The sequence below is a fragment of the Mycetomoellerius zeteki genome, unplaced genomic scaffold (assembly GCF_001594055.1).
Source record: "Mycetomoellerius zeteki isolate Tzet28-1 unplaced genomic scaffold, Tzet1.0 scaffold182, whole genome shotgun sequence".
Classification (NCBI taxonomy): Eukaryota; Metazoa; Arthropoda; class Insecta; order Hymenoptera; family Formicidae; genus Mycetomoellerius; species Mycetomoellerius zeteki.
This window is the reverse complement of record NW_017256778.1, coordinates 1,682,348-1,699,955: the sequence shown is the minus strand read 5'-3', so window position 1 is coordinate 1,699,955 and position 17,608 is coordinate 1,682,348. Positions and strand designations below refer to the sequence as shown.

Here is a 17,608-nt window from a genome sequence, read left to right as displayed (position 1 = left end):
TAATTAGTCTTTTAATTGGTCTATTGTGTATCCACTCAATTATAAATTTCTTTGTCAAAAATGTCAAATAATTCAATTTTCTTTATATCATGTTTGCAAATTTGGATTATTCTTAAAATATACTTACAATTAGTATATTTTTTCATATACAATGTGTGTGTGTGTGTGTGTGTGTGTGTGTATGTGTGTGTCATATTGATTCCTCGAAATTAATTAATGTTTTTTAATTAACATAAACTAAATGGATCTTACAGACCCTATCAGTAACTGTGTTACTGATTTTGGCGTAGTAACCCAGAGGGTTAATATAATCGTGTTTCGATTTCCATTAAAGAAACTCGATATATATTTGAATATCGGAAAGTATCACAAGTAGCGATATAAAAGAGGCCTTTTGTGGTGATGTACAATTCGAAACTGTTCCAAGGTGATAGGAAGGCGATAGGTGCACGCATTGAATGCCTTATGAAGCATGGGCGGAACAAGCGGACATCCTGGCGTTACGTAACGCCATTCTCTTTCCCCATCCGTAATTAATACCGTCTGCTGTATTAACCTACCAACCTCCGCACCAAACGGCGATGCTCCTTTCTCCCGATTACGTCAACGAGTTTGCTGGCGAACCGCGACAATCCGGGTGATTCCTGAATGGGATCAGCCGCGAGCCAAATTCGCCGGCAAAAATCGAGACACTGCCCACGCGTTAGTTGCTACACAAAACGGTAGTACGGTGAGAGCCTTGAACCTGAAACCGCTCGCAAACGTGGCGTGGGATGAAAGCACGAAAGCGAGATGCTAGCGATACTTCCTATCGGTCGCGTTAGAATGATCGCTGATTCTCACGACGAAACGAAATTTTGCATCGCGTCATCAGACCATCTCTCTTTTACATCGAATTATGCGAATAATTATTTAAGCTAAATACCCATTCATCTCGCTTTAATCTTAGCTTAACAATATTAAGTACAATCTATACACTGAGAAAAATGGTTGGGTTATAGCAACAAGAAGTACAAACAAAATGCATTCTGATCATAAGTACCAACCATTTCTGGTTATCATGGTAGAATTTCTAATCATGTCAACTAGAACGTTTGGTAAATTTAAAGATGTATCCAGTTTAGTTTCTCTCTGCAAATGTGACTGAAACTGGAAATTTATATTTTCTGTATAAAATGAATGTTATATACATATGAAACAGTTCCATAAAGTCAATATTTATATTTAATAATTTTATAGTTTAAATGAAAATTTTTTCATTTTGTCTTAATTATTTTTTTTAAATAATGTTTATTTCTTATTGTATATAGAAAATTTCTTGATAATTTTTTCAAAAAAATACGTGTTATACGTTTTAATTATAAATATCTGATTTGTACCTGATTAATTCTATCAGAATAGATTTCCAATTTATGCAATCAGATTTTTTTGTATACAAAAAGACGTTGGCTTTGAACCATATGATTTCTAATAAAGTCTACAAAATTTTGCTTTAAACAAATGAAGTTTTCTAAACTGATATAGTGATTTCCGTAATACTGGCATTATTTCCGGCTACCAGAAAACCAGCACGCCGTGTAACGATCTGTCGACACGGTGTAGGAATTAGCGGAGATGCCATAATTGCGCCCACAAAGTGGCTGCAATGGATGGGGGGAACCTCCTTCGTAGCCCTTTCCAAGCATACAAAACAAATTCTTGTTAAATAGCCTCCATGAATTGTACTCCGCATAACGGTATAAGTCGCTATATAAATCACGCACAAATGTTATGCATTGTAAGTTAGCGTTTCGGTTTTATCGGTATTAATCTCTTTAATTGTTTCAATGCACATACAGCTATTTTCCCAAGCGCAATACGTCTGTAAACAACAAATTATGATTTCCATAAATATCTTAATTTCCAGAGATATTACGAATTAAATGTGAGTAAACAAAAAACCTGTTATTTATGAATTAAATAAAATATATCTCCAAAATATAACGTATAATGATATTTAATGTTGATATGAAAATATGACACGCATCAGTTATTACATTCATTCACACATAATTATATCTGATAAAATTTAAATCAAAAGTAAAAATTGTGCGTATATATCGCGCTGTGTACAACGCAATTGCGTTACGCAGTGTTGCAAGTGCAAAGAATTTTATTTTTCGAAAACATTGGTCGCTCGAGGTAGTCGATTCAGCGCTTAAATCGGTCGACGAACATCGTTGTAACGATGTTAACATCATCTCCTCGCATAACATAACATCGCGTACTCGCATACACGCGACGATGTACCGCAACGTCAAGCCATTCTCGCCACTTCCTGGCTCGTTGCTGGACGTTTCTTTCCACGCGGGAAAACATCATGAACGCGCGTGTCATCGTCTCTTGCATTTCGCTCCGAGAGCGTGAACGTTCTCACGTTGATGAGGAAACGCATCGGCCACGCGCGACAGTCTTCTGCAGCCTCGAAGTTGCAACTTTTAGATACTTCGAAGTATTATAACCAAAAATATTGATTTCGCGGAAGTATCTAAAAATTTAGGTAGATACAAATCTGAAAATAACTTTGTTGGACTATCAAAATAATTATATAAAAAACTCAAACATAATAAGCAACGCTGCAAAAAATTTTGATGATTCCAACAGAATTATTTTTAGATATTTCAGCAAATTATTTTTTCCATATAATTTTCGATTAAGAGACTTGCAAACAATGGAAAAAGAAGCAATGCGCGCAAAACTTTTAATTCAAACCTTTTATCTAAATTTTATAAACATAAAATTTAAAAAATAATTCATTTATACAGAATAAAAAAGTATTGACTGTTTTAGATTATTAGGCGGAATGTTACGCCAAATATAATTTTTGCGAAATGTATACAGTTGACAAATATATTAGATATAAGATTCCGCCCGATGCCTAAAAAGATTAATATTTATTTAGTTATTAAAATAAATTAGGTATTTTATTTATTAAAATAAATTTGCTATTTATTTATTGAAATAAATTTGCATGTCTATTGTAAGTAAATATTAAAAAATAATTCAAATAGTGAAAATGAGTGATAATTCTTAAAACGTCTCTTATCAAATATCTTTTCAGCGTAGACAATAAAAACAAATTTTAAATTCCATAAATATCTACCTTATAAGATTTCAACGATAAGACAAATCGTGATATTCTTTTTATAAAATCATAATATTTCTCTTATTTTTCTATGTAATTCAGTGGCGTGTCACTGACCTCTTCGTGATTAAATGTATTTTTAATCCATTTCACCAATCGGGATGCTGCTGCTGTCGCGCTTCGGTGGACGTTAGCGAACGATTTACATAGGCGAGTGTTTTGGAGCCATCACGTACGCCATCGAGTAGTTAATACCTATTTTCGTTTGGTCCGTACACGTTCCACAGAATTTTATTTGGCGGCAGCGGACCGTAACGAAATCCCTCGGCACTGCGAGCTGGCTAAAATCCCGTTCCGGGGGCCGCGATTGGCGGGAGCTTGATTGAATTGGCGGTCAGTGGCGGGCATTAGGTCCAGCTTGCAAAGGATTGAATTTCTGTCACAATTATCGACCCGGTCCCTCTTATCCGCACACCTACATACGAAATCCGGGACCCGCCACGAAAATTCCGTGGCAATCGTCTAAACGCAGCTGCTGCCTTTAATGCGAACGACAATGAAGGAGGGTAAATCCGAATCTAAATGTTCCCGAACGATATTCGGGTAAACAGTATGCACTTCCAAGTGGAATTGCTCTTACAAAGATTCGCTGCCATTCGAATATACTTTCTGTTTAGAATAGGAACTATATAAGCTGTGAATGTTAGCTTTAAATAATTTAGAGACAACTAAAGTTAAACTCCATGACGAAGTAATATCGAGAATGAAGTAAAATAAAAGTCAGAGATGGATGTAAATATTTTCAGTTATATAATAACAACAATATTGGGTCGATTTTGTTAGTTCTCTCGAAAGGTCAATAATTTTCATCTTGGAAGATCAAGAACTTTCTGTATACTTAACAGTGTCTTGCGCCATGATGCTGCGCTTATTTTAGCGCCGAGACACTACCGTGTCTCCAGATATATGTATTATTGTAAAAAATATCCATCTACAATATTTTTTTCCGCTCTCTAAATTCTTTGGAATGGAATCTTACTCTAAAGAGTAAAATCTCACTCTTGAAGATTGAAAATTCTGCTTTTTCAAGAGTGACAGAATTTTTACTTTTTAGAGTGAGATTCGCACTCCAAAGAATTTAGAGTGAATCACTTATTAAATATAATAATTTGAGCCATTACAGTCTACCAAGAAGAAGCCTAATATTGGGATTTCTGTATCTGGACCGGACGAACATTTCTTCGCATTAACATCGATCTATTGACTCATTGGAAAGCACCGAGAGAAGAGTGTCACGGCCGACCCGAATTGACGGCACGTATACTTTCGTCGCTAAGTCCGAAAACGTGAGATGAATCTGCGGATTAAGCGACATTGAGTCCGATATTGCGAGCGACTTTTCATAGAAAGTGTTGGGCGATCGTGTGCCATAAAATATACAATTATACCAGTTTGGAGATTTATTACACACGTGAGCAAAAATAATCTTATATCAAACATTTTAAAAACTTCATGTCGTTCCCTTACTTCGAAAGTCATAACTAAAAAAAGTTTTAGTTTTTTAGAAAAGGGGAAAAATTATTTTTTAATTTAACAGGAAATTATATTGATTAATCAAATAATATCGGCAAAAAGAAACTCTTAGAAATATAATCAAATATCATTTTAGTTTCACAACTAAAAAAAAACACTCTTTTTGATGTGTGGCGATTTTGATATTCTAGAAAATTATAACAAATCCAAAATAATTCATCAAAAATGACATAATTCAAAATATCATCAACAGTTTATATTTACCTTGATCAGCTAAAATGACTAAATTCAAAATAAAACAATGTCTTCTTTAAACTTCAATCACCAAACCTGTCTTAACTTTAAACGTTCTTTGTAGAAGTGAAAAGGAGACTCTTCATCCTCCTTTTACAAAAACGACTCAAATGTGTCATTCTTGTAAAAATTATGATCTCTTTGAAAACCTTAAGAACGAGTGCTATTTGGCTTTTTTTATAAGACTTTTTTTATAAGAAGTTAAGTTATTTTACTTTTAATGATTGATAGAATAATCTTTATCTAACTCTTTCATAATAATAACCTTGGTAATAACTAAAAAATTACATTTTTTTAGTTGTGTCAGTTATGTTTTGAAATAAAGGAATAAAAGTGTTAAATATGTATTAAATTCTCGAATTAGGATCGCTTTTTTTGATGGGATGTAGACTTGCATTAAAAATCGATCGTGTTACTTTTTATTCGTTTATCCTATCATCTTCCCTGTATATTACGATTTCGATATGATATACTTATAAGCTCCTTAGCTTTGCCAAGTTCAGGGATAATTGCATCGCGATGTCGCGTGCCTCGTGATACTCATCTGATAGATCGGATCGCGCGATAAATGAGGTAATTATTCGCCGGTATACTAGTTAATTACTGCAATGTATGTTAACTAGTGATGACGCGACGATGCACTTGAATTTTTACGATCAGCGCGATGTTATCCACGCTTTTATTTTTCGTGTACACGCAATCGAGAGCAAAGTAGATACGTTAATAAAGAATCGTTCCGATGTTATAAAACAGGATCAACGATCATGAACAGTGCTCATAATATTATTGCAAAGCGTGCACCTGCGAAAGAAAAACGCTGCTCTTTAATATTTCTATAGCGTCGAAATTTAATGAGAATTATAGTGGTGTTTATATAGGGTGTGTGAAACAAATCTTGTAATGATACCATAAAAATAAAGAAAGTTACAATAATTATATCGTATCGTTATCGTATATGCCATAAATCATAAGTCATCAAGTAATTAGATTATTATGCGTTCTCCATTTAATTATTACACAAAGTTATTGATTGACAATAATTGATGACAAAATTATTTAAAAAATTATATTTTAATGCTTTCATATATTAATTTGTTGTAAGTAAATGATAATATAATCAGGCAATGATGATAATAAGAAATAGAAATTATTAATTATTAAAGAATGTTGACAGTTAATTACCGACTATTACTGTACATCAATACTAATTAGCGCGATAAATAAAACGTACGCTACTGAAACTTCAATGAATCGTCTTGGGAAGTTGACACCGCCATGTGACGGCAATCTACTTTGATCTAGATTGGTTTCTTCACTGTCGGATCTAGACGCGGATCCTGACCTCCGTTAACCGGGTATCAGTGACCTCGCCAGTCGGAACTGGAATTTACACGATCGTAATCCGATACAAGACTACCCGCGCACATTTCCAATCCGAGAGAATATTTCAACTTACTTTATTTAATTAAATTAATAGACGAGCCGGCATGTCGTTTCTCATAATAACTGAAACTGAAAAAATTAAAAATTTACTTAAAAATTCATTTTCATAAGAAATAAATGTTTTCACTGATCGATACTCTCTGTTGGTATTTTTATGTATTTTGTTATTATCTTCGTGCATATTTGAAACTTTACAACTTTAATTATTCAAAGTTTTATCGCTTTTTTATCCTATTATAAACAGAAATTGACCATCCGAGACTCTCCAAAGATCAGAAACGCATTTTAAATATACACATTGAAACAGTATTTTGACGTTATTACTCGTTAATTTGATTATTAATTGTATCTAATCGTTTCTGTTCTAACGATTAATGACATCAAGTTCCTAACATTTTATAGAATTATCTGTCCGCTGATGTCATGCTCTCAGCAGTTTATCATCGTTTCTCTGTTCATTATCTTTTATGAGGAAGACTCATCCCTAAAGTATTGCGAGCGATGAACAATAACTTTCAAAAATTCTAGTGAAAGGTAGACAGATATTGTTAGGCAGAGATTACAGAAAGAAAAAAAATAGATATAAGGATCCAGTAAAAGCATTTACGATAACTTGTAAGTTAAGTTAAGCTAAAGAAAGTAAATATCTATATATCTATATATAAACACTGAGAAAAATATTCTGATTAAACTAACAAAAAAGATTAGAATTTCTAGGTCTTTGTAATATTGTTCGGTTTTGTAAAGTGTTATCTTTGTAAGACTTTGTTTCAATGAAGGAGAGTCTAAATATATGAGGAGCAGGCTTTTAAAATGCATTTTGTCCAAAATTTCATTTTTTGAGTTTGAGATGGCGTAGTGTTCAGTGTTGAAAGACTCATATTATAAGCTACTCTGAGATGTTTAGAAAGCATTTTTTCACCATTAATTTATGTGCTAAAAAAACAGACATTTCAAAGTGCATAGTGTCTTTTATAACTAGAGAAAAACAAAATGCATTTGTTTAAAATTTTTAGCAACTGTTTAACAATTTTATTTAACATTTTACATTTTACTAATTGATATATTGTTTTCTGTAAAGCACGTAGTTTTCTTACTTTTCTTATGTGCTTTCTTTCTCGTTTTTTGAGAATTATAAATTACCAAATTTTGAAAGTCTACTCCTCATATACCAGATAATATCTCTAAAACTTTTATCGAAGCTTTTAAAAACATGTTTTTTGAAATTCCATGAACAGATCATTGTCGAAAGTCGTTACTTGAAAGTCATCGTTATTTATGATGGCTAATTACAATGATTAGTTATTTTGAATAAATTCTTCTTGCTTGTTAAGCAACCTTTGACATCTCTTTATAATCCTGTTAAAGTGCGTTCTGCCGAATTTTATTGCATAACACACATATTCGACGTGAATAAAGATATAAAAGCCAATAATTGACCATTCTTGCGTTCAATGACAAATAACAAGTATGCTAAATGGAATAATTTTCATTGCACAATAATATGTGTAAAGTAGTTTTATGAAACTGCAACTTGATAAATGGCCGACAATGTTAGTAACAATTAAATCAATATCGATGCAATACGTTAGAATTAAGAAGATGTCAACATAAAGAATTGAAAGAATCGCAATTTGTTAAATGTACTAAGTTTAATCGAAATAAAATGATTTTCAAATAAGATTCAGTCTTGGCCATCAATGTAAATTGTAAAACTTCAATTTATTATATTTTCTTAGAAAAAGCGGTAACAAAAGCCAAACAAGATATTAAAATTGTTATAAAAATAAATATCATTTTTTTTATAAAACTTCTTAATTTATTTTTTTTTAGATATAAAAGGTCAATTTGTAGAGGTGATTTATAATAAATTTATAATAATAATACTTATAAGTATAATAATAATTATATTTATGGTCAAGACTGTATATTAAAAAACGTGTCAACATATTATAAATTATACGATACTCTCCGCGAAATTCAAACAGTTTTTGTTCATCTAGACTACCGAGAAGCAAGTGAAGATATTTTCAGCAATTAAAGGGTTAAATCTGCTCTTCATATCGGAACTCGAGAAACTAATTGAGAACCGCGAAGTGCGCTCCACGAGCGCGTTAACAAGCGTAATTGTTCTTGAATACAAGGGGATTTAATTACACGGCACCTTCGTCCGCGCACTGCACCATGCGCAGTGTATCTGGTATTAATGACAATCGCAAAGGTAAGTAATTACGCAAAGAGCGGTCGACATATCAACAATCGCGCTTTTAGCCTGATTCCACATCATTTGTTTACAAGCAAACAAACCGAGGCAGACCGCAACACGCCGCAGGTTAATTAATCGGTCGTATATGATCAGTCTGTGTAACATTGTCCAGAGATCGACGTTGATATCGATCTGTCGCGATATTCTATTAGGCGCAGAAAATTCGAATACGAGAGAGCCAAAAACTTTCTAACAAAAATCTAAAGGCATCGACACGAAATACAGTACGATTTCGCGTTGATGGTGAAATTTGAAATTTAAATGCGTATACGTGTGGTGAAGTTTGCGACAAACTTTGAATGAATGAGATTACTAAAAGTGTTACGAATATTGCAAAATTATTCTACATAAATTGTAAGATTAATATTGATGAGAGTAATATTGAATAGGATTTTTCAAGAACTTCGACATCCTGAAAAGTACAGTTTTGAAATGTGTAAATTATTATTCTGCATTTTTATCGTACACTAGAAAAAAGTCTGGTAATAGATATTAATTATTAAACCAATAGTTAATAAATATTATTGAATACAATAATAATAATCAACTATTTAGTAGAATAGAATAGAAAGAACAGTTTTGCTAAATCTAAAAATTTAGTTAGATACAGATTTAAAAATAATTTTGTTTGGACCAATAATTATGTAGGACGTATAAACTGGATGCTGGAATGTTAAAATTTTTACAGTATTGTCGTCAATGCTTATAAATGTATTAGAAGTATCAAATTTTCTCATTTTATTTTAATTCTTTTTTAAAAGAGAGTATATCTCCTTTTTATTGAAATAATTTTCTGCCCAGGTTCTAAATCATTGCTAAACTTTTTGTATTTTCAAATACAATGTGTGTGTAGAAAAATCTTTATTTTTTTCATTCTGTTAAAAAATACATCCTTAAGCGTTTTAAAAAATCATTTTGATGATTCAACAAAGTATTTTAAAATCTCCATGTAACTATAAATTTTTAACACTTCAGCAAAACCATTCTTTCCGTCTAATAATTAGAAGAATAAGATATAATATTGTAGAAAAGTAAAATTGGGGGGTATTGGTTTTGAAATTATTTAAAAAAGTAAATTAGTAACCATCAAAAGTTTGGTAACTATCACCTAGGCTTGATTATTATCACCAGGTTTTTTTTTTCGGAGTAGCGCAGAATTTCGGAGTGTACAGGATAACTCTGAATCCAATCCATGTGGAAATATATTTTTTTCTCGTTATATTCGCGATCGTCCCGGGGAAAACCCCAAACCACCGGCTACCTCAATTTTCAGTCCCTGCGTAAGATACGTGACGTTCGCGATATCCGCGGGGACCAATCGTCGAGGACGATCGATTTCCGTCCGAGCGCCGGCGGCGTGTTTCCGCCGCGTGTTTACATCTGTGTATACATATATGTACACATAAACGAAACAACGCACTTACCACGCTTGCGGATTCGCCCGGGGAAGCGCAGATCCGTTGTCTCCCCTCTCTCGATTCTCGCTGATATCCGATAAAGCAATATCAATTTATCGCGTCTCCTCGCGTGCGTTCGTGTGGTCTTCCTCCTTTTTCTCCTCCTTCTCCTCCTCCTCCTCCTCTCGCTCGCCGCGTCGTAAAATTTCTCTCTTCTCTGATCCCGGAGTAATCCGCGTGCTCTCAGGCCTGCACTTTCTCACGGAATAGCCGAGGAAAAAGAAAAAAAACCGATGAGACGAGGATGCAACCGAATGTGTCACACTCGCGCACAACGCTTCCGTTACTGAGATCACACCGATCTCTTCTTCCTTCAGCCGGCGAACTTTTGTCCGTGTCACGTGGAGACCTGTTTCGGGCCCACCCGTCGTCTGCTTTCTCTCTTCCTCTCGGTCACTCTTAGTATGATCGAAGTAACGTCACTTTCTCTCTGTCCCTCCTACATTCGTCTCTCTATCGTCCGTTAAATGTCACAGCTTTATTTCGCTGTATCTTATTCAATAATAAACTGTCGCGCTACGTTCCATCCGATCCTTCCGACACTTGTTTACGAAAATGTTTATTTGAATGTATTTCCAGGTATTTCTGTCCCACCTCCTCTTGACTTTATTTCGCATTAACGTCCTCGATCGATTTTCTCGAGAACAACAAGTCCGCTCGCTCGATCGCTTATTCGCTCCCTCCAAATGCCTTTTCTTCTTTTCCCCTACTGTCTTCACTTCGTCCTCGTGTCAATTACTCTCGCACCTGTCCGGCTGACAGACCGACACCGCCGCCAGGCGCACTTTCACGAATCGCGCCGCTTTCGGAATCGCATGTGCGGAATCGCTGCCAAGCGAAACACACGGCGACACTGAGCGATTCAGCGAGCGCTTCGGGAAGTCGATCTCTTCGATCTTCCTCTCGCGATCGCTTCGCCGAAATTCCCGCCGACCGGAAAAGGCGCTTCCGCTCGGCCCACTCACACGATTGATCGATTTCTCGATCGATACTGCGAGCTTTCCCCTCCTCCGGACGTTCACACTGGGTCCAAGACGATCCCGCGACGTTTCATCGTTTCTTAAACGTGATTGTTCTTACGTTTCGTAAAAAAAAAAAAAGAAACAAAAAGAAGAAGGGAAGAAGAAATCTCTTCGGAGTAGCGAAATTTTTATCTTCCTTTGTTTTTTTTTTTAATACAGAACGCGTTTTTTTAAAACGAGTTCCTAATTCGGGGAGACTTTTTCCACGCGGAGTATGCAAAGCGGAGTTCCGAAAAGGCCGAATGCTCACAGAGCTACCTTCCGTTCGGTGCAGGCGTCGAGTGGCGACTGTCGTTTCTTCCAACGCTCGGCCTGCCTCCGGCCTGCCTGTCCCTTCCCCCTCCTCGAGACCATCGGGAACCAACTACACACAGTTCACGGATTTATGCTATTACCACACCGTGTTCCACCCCCTGCGGCCGGTGCTCTTCATCCACCCGTTGGCCTCTCCTTTTTTTTCTGAACTCCGATACTTTCTCGAAGCCCAGAAGGGCTCGGCGAAACTGCTAACCGATGCGGCCAAGCAGGATTTCTCCTTCGAACCATTCGGCATTCGAAGGAGTTTACTGAAATCTTGTTAAAAAATTGAGATTTATCTCCCTGAGAAAGCTCAGATTTTTGGGTATTTTTATTAAAAATTTTACGTAAGATTAGAGACTACTTTAATGCAATTTTCAAATAAATGAGAATTTAAGTGACGCAAATAAACTACCATATATTAGAAATGAGAAGACAAGAATTCTACATAAGACTGTATCTGTCCTTTTCTACAATAGAGTCACAAAACCTATAATATAGGATAGGAGTATAGGAAAGATATCACTACAGTATCAATAAACTACTCTCTCTCTCTCTTTTCTACTGTATATTATCTTCTACTATCACCTTGATTTTTTCATAAAACCTTGCGAGAGAGTCATGAGGACGTACGTAAGTATACATACATGTATATCATACTTGCTAATAGATTATACCGTTTTATATCAAGAAAAAGGATGAAAGAAAAAATGTTTTTAGAATAAAAATATATATTTTCAAGGATAAAAAAGAAAACCCCTGAAAATTTTAGATTTTTTCAAAATTCTGCATTCTCTGTACATAAAAACAGGTCTATTCTTTTCAGCTGAATTTCTTGTAGCGTCATTCATTTTTCCTCTTTTTCTCTTCATATTGGCAAAAAAAGGAAGAAAGATGAACGATACAAAATATTCAACTAAAAAAACAAATAATTAAACATATAATAAACGATAAGAAATATGTAAAAAATAAACGTACTTTATTCGTATATTAATTGTCTTCAATAAAAATATGAATTCTTGTAACATCTTTCCCCAGGCCCCTCGTACTAGAGCTTCGGATATATGATTCGATAAAATATCTCCCTTGAAGGGTCAACCCTCTATCCCCATAAATACGAATATCCAAGCGAAAAGGATCACGATCGTGCTGTACCGCGCGTCGCTGGCTCATGTGCACGTGTACGGTAATAAATACAGAAAAAAATCAGACGCGTGGATATATAGGGACATGACAATGATGGGGTTTCCTCTCGGAACCGGAAACCCATAAATGGACCTTAATTTAAAAATAATTATTTGTTTTAAAATCCGGACGGGGAGACGTATAAAACGTTATAAAAGCGCACGTGTCTCTTTCGCCATCTTCGAATCCACTATTGCACGTGCATACATATGAATACGGATTGAGAAATTTTTTCTTCTGGAAACCACATAAATTCTTACCTCAGATATCATTGTCTGCTAGGTAAAATCTTATCTGTTACGTAGAAAATCTTAGGGAAAAACTCTTATCTGTTATGTAGAATATTTTATCTGTTATGTAGAAAATACATTATGAAATACTCAATAACTTAATATTTAAAGATATAAAATCTATGTAAGTTTGTATTTAAAAAATTTACAAAATACCATGATCTTCAGTTGCTCCGCGTTTGAAGCACGTGGTCCCGCGTGGCCTTCTCTCATATCCGCCTATATATGCACGTACGTGCAACGCGAGACTTTGGACCCTCTCCTGGAATAAATCAGCCAAGGAAAATCTGCCGGAAGGTATTAACGTCGCGGGGCAGCCCTTGCGTCCGAGAGAGGGTTAAGCCCGCGCCCTTATCGCGCGTCCCTGAATCGCCGCGTGGTCCCAGGGGGGATTTTCTTGTTCTCTGCCTGATCCTGCCTGACGCGGACGATCCAACTGCCCGGCTGCAATCCTGCCGGTTGTACGACGCCAGTGGTAGATGTGGGACGGCGAAGGAGGAAGGTAGGGGTCACCGGGGAGCCGGGGGTACGGTTGGCCCTTATCGGAGGTCGCGCATGACGAGACAAGCTAATTGTGTTATCAGCGTGCAACGGACGCCGCCGCGCCTCCGCCGTCGCCCCTCAAGCTGTCGCCCTTTCGGCGTGCACATAGCACGCGTGTTTGTTTTCCAAACGGTGCATCTGTTGCAATCGCGTATGACGTGTACGCGTGACTCCACTCGCACGGGAATTTCTTCGACATTTCTAAAAGCACCGAAAGTAAACTTTGCGATATTTTGCGAGAAGAATTACTACACTAGAAAAAGAATTTGGTTGCATTAATTGGAGTTCTGATGGAAAGTGGACAAATTAGAGTTTTCTGGATAAATCTATTAGAATACTGATCGAGACCATTCTAACCAGATGTCTAATATATTATTAAACGTAATGGTATTAAAAAATAATTTTAAATAAAAAGAAAAACATCACAACTAATGGCCGCAGCACAGATTCTTGCATAAAGCATAATGCATAGTGCATAAGGGAATCAACCAATCGAAATTCTTCTTTTCCATGAAATGGGAGGAAAGGAAAGATTCTGATTAGTTGATTCGTTTATGTACTATGCGTTATGTGTTATGCAAAAGTCTGCAGCCTTAAAAATCTGAATCTGGATATTGTATGATTGTTTTTCTACATCATTTTTGTACATCAACCTCTATTACTGTTATAATGCGGATAAAGTTTTATTGGCATTGTAGTGGAGTATTCATAACATGCATTGTTGATGTAAACTTTTGTTGATGTAAATTAGTTTTTAATACCATGACGTTTAATAGTTTTGTAATTACTAAATGCAGTTTTAAATATTGTTTCAAATTGCAGTTTTAAATATTGTTTCAAATTGTATAAAAATCTGAAAAAATTTTTGTATACTTATGAAAGTTTTAACAACGAGTTTTTGCTATCGTAAAAGTCGGATTGTATTTTATATATTTTTTACAGATTTAAATTTACCTATCAGAATTTGCAATCAAAATATCGATTGTGACTTCAAAGTCTAACTTGGCCTTCGGAAGGTTGAGATGCCTTTTCATGCTGACGTTCGACGCTTATTTTCAGCGTCAAAATAGATTATATTATCAAAATTGACACTGAAAGTGCATGATAAAGATGTAGCGTCATTGTATATGTAGTTCAACCTATAACCGAGCGACCTGACACACACTGGAAGTAAAGTCAACTTCCAGAGTCAAATTGAGACCACGTAAGCACAATGACGCTGCTTTTCAACATGGGTTTTTGACAATGATCCTTTGTTTCACCGGAAAGAGAGAGGAGCCCTCGAATAATTCTTGTGATCGCGAAATACGGAGTCGAATACTCTGCCAGACTCCAAGCCGAGCTCCGTTACTTATCGCTCTAGGTAACGCGATTATTTATTTGTTACACATTAAGAGTTTAACGCAATCCCGACATGCGCGCGTGGCAATTACAGTAGCGCGCGCTGTCATCGTACGAGCGATCATTAAAATAATTACAGTTGTCGACGCGGTACCGTAGCGATAAGAAAGAGCGGCCGTCGGCGAATTATTATTGTTGCAACTTTGTTGCAACTGTCCACGATAGACAAAACGGCCACCGCGCTTTCCGCCCCGAGGATAAGAAAAAGCGCGCGAGGGAGGATCCGCGCAGTGTCCGACTTAATTACGGACGAGGCATATGGACCGGACCCCAGTCGCGGTCCACTCACTCGCCTCGGTATGAATATCGCATTAAGTCGTGAGTGAGAGATAGCTCTAGGCAGGGGTGGGCCCCCGACGGGAAACTACGAATTTAATAGAATAATAAATGGAGCTCTGCGTGGGCGCGCGCGGAAGAGGCAGCGGAACGACGTGCCCGAGGCACAAATCGATTCGCCAATCGTGATCGTCCTGTACAGAGCAGTCCACGGTAAAGTGTTTAAGTAAACCAAAAAGTGGAGAAACCGGGAAACCACTTCGTACAATTAACTGCACCGTGGCTCTTTCGTGATACTGTTAGAGGTTTAAAATTTATTACAGATACTTTGCCACTCTTTATTCGAATTTTAATATTGTTTTACTCGCTCGACAAGAACCTCATAACGGGAACCTTCTATATTTTGAGTCCTGAGTTAATTTTACAGTGGTTGACGAAACGTTTCCGACTAATGTAGTAATTTTAATTCATTGCTCAAATAACAAATCTTTACAAATAAAGAATTAGTATATAATATAAGTATTTTTATATATAGAGTATTTAAAATATCGTGTTTTTAAGTTGATTATAACAAGAATTTTAAAGCGACAGAGAGAGTTTTAAGCCTTGCTTAAAATCAAAATAATGTTGGTGCAACCGGGCCTAAATCAATTTCAAGAGCATAGCATTCCTTCTTTCTTATTATCCTACCTTCTGTCCATGTTTATATTTCCTCGTGTTTAATTTATAATATAAAGTGAAAAACAAATTGACAAAAATTATCGTAAAATTATAGTCTTTAAAATACTCCCTTATTTTAAAAGTGATACAATAGAAAAATCATAATTTTTATTACATGATTAAGTTATTAAATAAACATTATCCTTTCAATCATCAAAACTAACTTAATTTCATAAAAAATCATTAAAATCGTCACAACTCAAAAGGGTAGTTTAAAAAGAATCATCATAACTTACAAATGATGTTTTTTTTAAAGAAATGGTGAAAAAAACATAATAAAAATGACATTTGATTATCCCGGATGTGATAATATTTTTCGCAATGTAGTTCTTCAAATCGTCGATCGATCAAATTTAATTCGTAAAATTATTATTATTATTATTCCTATTTGATTGTGTTGCTCTCTGAAAATAATCGGCGTGCAATCACATATCTGAAGTAAATGTATTTGAAATAAATTATAATATTATATATAGAATTATTATTCCTAACTAAACACCTAAATTTGACTGTAGTTGTTTTTTATTACTTATCCATATAATCTTATTTCCAACTTATTACATTTGATTATGTTAAGAATGTATATATTCTTTTCGCCGATATTATTTAATTAATCAATAATTTTCTGTCAAGTTAAAAATAATTTCTTTCCGGAAAACTTAATTTTTTTAATTTTATCACCTTTAAGTAAAGAAGCGAGATTTTGGCAGTCACTGTATATTTTTTACAAAAATCTTTTAATCGTGAAACGAACGAGTTATTAATCGTATTTTCCTCATACACATCGTTTCTTCTTTTCTTTTCACTTTCCTGAGTCATTTTCCGATTGAGAAGACTGAAATCTTCGCGGTGTCGTCGCGGCATATAGGTCTGTGGAGTAATACCTAAATTAATAATTGCGCCTTCCCGCGCGCGCGGTAATTATGTGTGCAATCGCCGCGCGTGCAGGAGGGACGAGGGTGCGCTGCAGAAGCAGAGAGCGGCAACGGGGAAGCTCGTGGGTAATTGCATGCGCGCATTCCCGCGTATCAGTATGCAAGCATGCATAAGCGTGCTCACATACGGGGTCGGACTCTCTCGGTGCATTTGCCATAATGAATCCCGCCGGCACACGCGCGCATTTCCGTCCGCGCGCGCGCGCGCGCGCACGCTGGGATACACTCGTGAAGTACTCGTTGGAAACGTTAAGCGAAAACAATAATATAAATAAAAGATACGCACTACGCGTGTATTCGAACCCTGTGAGTGAGTTGTACGACGTGTAAATGCGCGTAGCGTTGAAAATTTATACATCGAGTCATATACGAGATCGAGAAAAATGTAGATCAGCGTCTAAATTTAACATCCATCGTAGGCTTCGTGTAATAAATGTCTTGGTAATTAACATTTAGATTAGATTCCTGGTACAATTAGGTTTTCTTCGAGATTATCTGAGACTAAATCTAAAATTTCATTATTAATTTCGTTATCAGCATGAAGTTTCTAATCTAATCAAACATATTTTATAAGGTAAGTATTTTATTTAAAATATATAAATTTTAGATTGGGCACAAGACAATAATTAAATTGGCTTGTACAATGATATTTAACTAAACAAATAAAAAATAAAACTAATTAGAATAGAATAGAATATTTATTCTCTTCAGCATATTTACAAAGCCAAGAAGGGTATATAGTTTACAGTTCTTCTTAATTCATTCATCCATCCATACCTTTTATACTTGCTTAATTGCTCATCTTTCCTACTTCCCCTATCC

At 35.6% G+C, this 17,608-nt stretch overlaps 1 protein-coding gene across 1 annotated transcript in view; it reads right to left on the bottom strand.

Annotated features, from left to right (window-relative positions):
• The window catches only part of LOC108721828 (uncharacterized), a 55,386-nt gene extending 45,091 nt beyond the window's left edge, over positions 1–10,295 (bottom strand). Inside the window, exon 1 of the mRNA XM_018446600.1 lies at positions 10,085–10,295. The gene's annotated coding sequence lies outside the window, so the exon portion shown is untranslated. The remainder of the gene's footprint in view (positions 1–10,084) is intronic.
• Positions 10,296–17,608: the final 7,313 nt, after the last annotated feature.